This window comes from Homalodisca vitripennis, unplaced genomic scaffold, assembly GCF_021130785.1.
Source record: "Homalodisca vitripennis isolate AUS2020 unplaced genomic scaffold, UT_GWSS_2.1 ScUCBcl_4071;HRSCAF=9991, whole genome shotgun sequence".
NCBI lineage: Eukaryota > Metazoa > Arthropoda > Insecta > Hemiptera > Cicadellidae > Homalodisca > Homalodisca vitripennis.
In genome coordinates, this window is record NW_025780235.1 from 57,169 (window position 1) to 63,520 (window position 6,352).

Sequence of the window (6,352 nt, forward strand, 5' to 3'; positions counted from 1 at the left end):
TCTCAATGAAAAATCTATAAACGGAAATAATAAAATTTGCTAACATTCGCTCAACAGAAAATAAGACGATTTTTACTGAATTTCTTTAATATCGTTCTTAATCACATCATAGGCTAAAAATTTCTCAGAAACCACAACCACATAACAAATCGCGTTTGTAACAGCATTTTGAAAATCCATATTGATAATTTTATCGTTCTTTGAACTAGAAATATTTGTCAAACTCTTTGTTGTATCAATGACATAAATGGGTCTATTTGCTATAAATTCTTTGGGGTTGTAATACATTTCCATATTTTTGTAGTAAACTTTCTTAAAATCTTGATACATCTGATACATGATTCTGAAAAGACCACCGGAAATGTTTAAATTTTGTAATTCATCTGGATAATAAGAACCATTCAATTTTACTCTGATATTTTTTACATCCAAACTATCAAACTTTGAAGGATTTTTTTCTTGATTATTCTGTCTATCTGTTTGAAAACCAATGATAACGAACTTGGGATTGAAGATATTTCTATAAATATTTGTGATATCGAACGAATAAGTTGTTCCGGAAATACCTTTTTGCTCAATACATTGCCAATCTAGAAAATTAAACGTGATGTTTTGAGATTTTATAATTTCATCAATCAACTGAATTTTACTCGTGGTTTTGTAATCAATCATCGGAACTCTAATGAAAAACTCGTTAATTGTAATTTTGCCATCAACAGGCATAACATTTCCAGTTGCAGTCTTCAGAATCACATCATCGTCTTCAGCTCTTATGAAACTAATGTAAAATCCACCTTTATAGATTGGAAAATTTACATTTTCAAAGAATCCTAAGCCGAAATGTGCTAAATCACCGACCGCTTCAAATTGTCCAAATTTAAAATTTGATTCAAAACTGTTTGAAAATACATCACTTTTGGAATAACAAATAGTTCCTTTAATTGTGCTTAATTGGCCACAGTTTTCGACTTCTTCTATCAATTTATTGTGTTTTCTTACTTCAATCTTAGAAAATAAAAACGGTATAAAATTATCGATTAATCTAACATTATCAGTTCCAAGATATGCTTGACCATCTTGTTTTGTTAAAGTTCCAGAAATATAAAACTGGAAGTTAGACGAGCAAAAGTTATCTCCAAAATCAATATTAAACTCAGTTCTTTTTATTCGGTTCATTCAAATGTTGTTTACTAATTGGATAGAAATTTTTTAAACTCCGCCCTTTCAATATCACTAGCATATTTTCTGTAGTCCGCCATTTAATAAGAGAAAATTTAGAAATTTTAAACATCGTGTATCATTTTTTCATCGATCTAATGTACGTTTTTATAAGAAAAGATATAAATTTTAGTCATTTTTAATGATCTACTTCGTCATATTCAGGATTCTCTTCCTTAAATTTTGCGATCTCGGTCACATATTTCAATAAAATCTGCACAGGATAGTAACCGCTATCTATAATATTGTTCCAATCAACTGTATCTTTATTTTCATCCAAAAACTTTATACTCAAGTGTTGATAGAGACAAAGAACAGACATATGATCTTTTAATTGATAATGTATATTTTCTTGAATGAACTCTGATGATAAAGTTTGATATTTAGCAATGTTATACCAATTCAATTTGTTTTACGTATAATCTCATCATATCTTCGGATAATTCATATTTTTGAGAAATGTCATCCCAATGTTCTTTTTTCAAATCTCTTTCGTGTTGCATGATAAAAAGATCGAAAGCACTGTAATGTCCCGCCATCTCTATTTATTAGGAAAAAATTTTCAAGTTTTTATAAATTGGCTCTTTTTTGCGTTACATTCAGCACATTTTCCAGAAACTCTTTTAACTCCATTGATATTTGCATAGTATTTTATATCATTTGTTTCAGTTTTTGCCTTACACCTCACACAATATATGAGCGCCATTTATTTAGGGAAAATTTATCGTGCATAAAACCCTACGCGAATACCTATTTCAGTAAGATCTTCCTCCATATTATTAAGTTTTTTTTCTAATTTTTGAAATTTGACAGCATAAGAATCATTGTATTCAACAAATTTATGACCAATATTCTAAAAAGTTTTCGTAGCATCTAAACTAAACTTATCAAAAGACTCTTTAAAATTAGTAAGTTTTTCATTAATTTCACCAACATCGTCTACTGATCTTCTATTTCTGGCTTCTAACTTGTCATAGACTTCTGTTGTAAAATCTTTAACATGCTGTTTATGATTCTCATAATTTTGTTTTAGTTCATTAAACATTTTAATAGGATCTTCTAATTGAATCATTACAACAACATCAAATGGATTAATTCCTTTACTAACACCGCTAATTCTTTTTCCTTTAAAATCTAAGGCATTTTTAACATTCGGATCATGTAAATCAACAATATCGATGTTTTCTGATAATTTTAGAGGTTTTAAAATTTGTTCTTTAACAACAACATCATGTTTGTCAATACCAGGTCGAACACCGACAATTCTTTTTTTATTAGCCAAACTAACATAATTCTTTTCAACTTTGATCGCTTCAGTAATTTTATCAGCTTTTTCGATATGAGACATTAAATTGGTAAATAATTTTTTTACACTATCATCAACTTCTTTTTCCAATGTTTTTATTTTATCAGCAACTTCATTTGAACTCATGAAATTTGCAAGTTTGTTATCATATTCTGCTTTAAAATCTTCAATCTCGACAGCAAACGTATCTGAATCTGGAAGGTTTTGTAATAAATTTTCTAACTTGTTATCAAACTCATTTCTCAAACTATCAAAATTCAAACTATTATCTACATTTTGAATAATTTGTGTTCCAAATACGTCAAAAATATTTTGTGAATCCATATTTATTAAGCAATAATTTGTTAACAACTTCTTTAAAAATCTTTACCATTACTCAGTTCATTCAAAACAAAAATACACAAATGTCCACAAATTGGGGGATCGTTATAGTCTTGAATCTGAGAGTCATTGTAGTAGACGCTTGATTTTTTCAAATATTTGATCAATTCTATCGGCGGTTTGTCCTCAATTCTTCCATACGAATCAAAATAACAGGCATTCTTATCATTCTTATAATAACAAACCCAATGCGTTCCACTTCCCATAATCGAGTCTAAATTCACAATTCCACATTCAAATTTCTTAACTTTTTCAGGTAATGTATCGCGCATAAAAAATTCCTCTAAAATGTTTAATGTTTTTGCAGATTTCTTCCAATTCTCCGAATGTTAAGGGTTCAAATTTTTTTTCCGATGTTTGATTTCACGTAATTCAAAGTTTTTTCATCTAATCCAGATCCTGTAACATCTTCCAACTCTTTATCTAACCAATTTAAAATGTTTCGAACAATAAGAATCACATCCTTTTTAACGATTGGAGCAGCTTTACGAACATAAGGAACAACATTTTTAACAACTGGAATATTTTCTCCAAAATCTAATAAATCTTTCAAAAGTCCACCATTTTTAAGTTCTTTCAACTGATTATAAGAAAATTCTATTCTGGTTCCTTTATTGTTTTTCTTATGTTTTTCGAGTTTATTGTATTGTCTATTTGTTAAAAATATCTTATCTTCGCCATTTTTTAGTTGATCTATTTTAAATTGAATACTAACGGGTATTTTCTTCTTAAAAAGCGGATTTTATTTTTTCTTTCTGATTTTTGCTGAAATTTACATTCACCTCCATTTATATAGTTAAAATTTCAAGTTCTCTTCGATTCCCATTCCTAGTTTTCTCTTCAAAAACATTGCTCCAGCTGTTGGAAGCGCAACAAATCTTTCACCTAAACTAGCATCTTTTGATAAAAATCTATCCATTGCTTTATCTTGCAAAACTTTATTTGCTATATGTCTGGAATTTGTGTCTCTATGTTTTGCATAAAAAATATCGTGTTCCATAGCAGCTTGATCTAATTTATTTATACCAGTATCTCCTCTTTTTAGTCTTTTTTCGAGTTTTGTTCCAGGCCCCAGATACTGATAAGTTGGTACGTGTAATTCAAAAGGTAAATTGTTTGATAAAATCATTCAAAAGTCCGCTACCCTCAATCATAGATGAACTTATTGCCGGCAAAACTCGTTTTAAAATATTTAATTCCATCAGGTTTTTCAATCATTTCATCAAGTTTGTTCGAAATAAAATCTTTAATCGCTTTCTTTTCGTTCAAAAAAATTGTTGTTTCCAGCCTTTTCTTGAGCATAAATATAATTAATAATTCCATCGAGTTTTGTCAAATCGTCGATATATCTGTATTCAATCTTTATTATCACTGTATTTTCTTACACCTGATCCTTCGATTCGTTTTTCCCAAATTGGTTTAATCAAATTGAGATATTTTTTACCTTTACTTGACTTTGGTTTCTTAGTTGATGGATCATTATTTTTGTAAATTGAATCAGATTTCCATAAAATTTCAGTATACTTTTTCAAGTCTTCTTCAGAATATAAACCGTCTTTTGGAACATCAGTGCCTGTTAATAATCTCCATAAACCTTGAGTTCCTTCATATGTTTTTTCATTAATAATGATATCATTATGCTCAAAATTCACGGACAAATTTCCAATCATAAAACTTTTCTTTTTTCTGTCCCAATACAAACCAAATTTATCATCCTTTGCTCTAGGAAGAAATTTTTTACCAATTTCGCCAATTATTATATCCGTTGTTCCAGGACTTATTGGTTCAACTATGGTAGAGTCTTCAATGATTCGAGGTCTAAATGGTGTTGAAGATGGTAATTTTGGCAATTCAAACTCAGATTCTGGTATCGAAATATCAGCAAATTTGTCGTACAACTGGAACCAAATTCATTAAATTTTGATTATCGCTTAAAACATTTTCAATTTTGCCCTCAACATTTTTTATTGCAGAAGTTTACAGGTTGATTAATTTTTTGAATAAGTTCTTGTTCTTCTTCATCCATTCGAATCTGTTCTTTAAATTCTTTGATTAATTTCTTTTCGATTTGATCAAGTTTTTTCGCTTCTTCAGAAGTTACGTTCGCCATTTATTTAGGAAAATTTTGAAAACGTGGAACGTGGAAACGTGAACGTGGAACGTAAAACGTGAACACGGAACGTAAAACGTGAACGTGGAACGTGAAACATGAACGTGAAACATGAACGTAAAAACATGAACGTGAAACGTGAACACGGAACGTAAAACACGAACGTGAAAACGAGAACACGAAACGTGAACACGGAACGTAAAACGTGAACGTGGAACGTGGAAACGTGAACACGAAACGAGAACACGAAACGTGAAACGTAAAACGTGAACGTGAAACGTAAAACGTGAACGTGGAACGTAAAAACGAGAACACGAAAACGTAAACGTGAACGTAAAAACATGAAAACAACTAGATTATCACACGTTTATATTGGAAAATTTATTCAAATATTTACCACTTTTAGGCTTCAAAGTTAGATTAATAGTTAAAAATCCGTAGTCTTCCTTCCAAATTTTATCACATAACTCAATAAAGTGGTTTAAACTCATATCAGAACCCACATAATTGTTATAAATCTTTCTCGAATAGTGATCATCTTGCTTAAAAATACACAACATATTCAGGTTATTTCTTATAACTTGTTTATCAACCTTTGAAAAGCATTGGGAAAGATAGATACAAGATATGTTTTTGTGACGAGACATTACGAAATATTCCTTAATAACGTCCTGATTTTCCAAAATACAATCATCAAAAACGATTAAAGAATTTGGTTTACATTCGCTTAAGTGAACTATGTCCTCAGAAGCATTATAAAAATATGATATTTTCTTACTTAAGTTCTTCTCAATATTTTCAAATCTTTCTTGTAATTTTTTATAGGCGTCTTGTTCTAAAGATTTACTAAAAACATACAAATTGGAATAAGGAATCAACCTATTGTAGATAAAATTCAATAATAAAGTTGTTTTTCCACATCCACTTGAACCAACAATTAACAATCTGATTGGTTGATCTTTCTTATTTTCTTCAAACGTTTGAAGTTTTATCTGATCTTTTTGCTTTAAAAATTTCTCCATTTAAATAGAAGATTTTCATCTTGAAGCAACGCTTGCGAAAATGAAGCTGTTCAAGTTGACTTCAGAAAGCTCTAAATTAGTTTTAAACTTGGAACATCCTATACACTTAGAGGAAGAATCAAATTATTTTATCGGTTTTTTTAAGCGGTTTTTATTCCGACAATTTTGTAATAAATATTAGTGAAAGTTCTCCTTATTGCATAGGATTTAGTGAGAAGAACATAACAAAATACTATGGTTTTAAACAAAGGATATTATACTTTCGATCAAATAAAAAATTCCCTTAAAAATTATCTGAAAACATTCAAACAATCA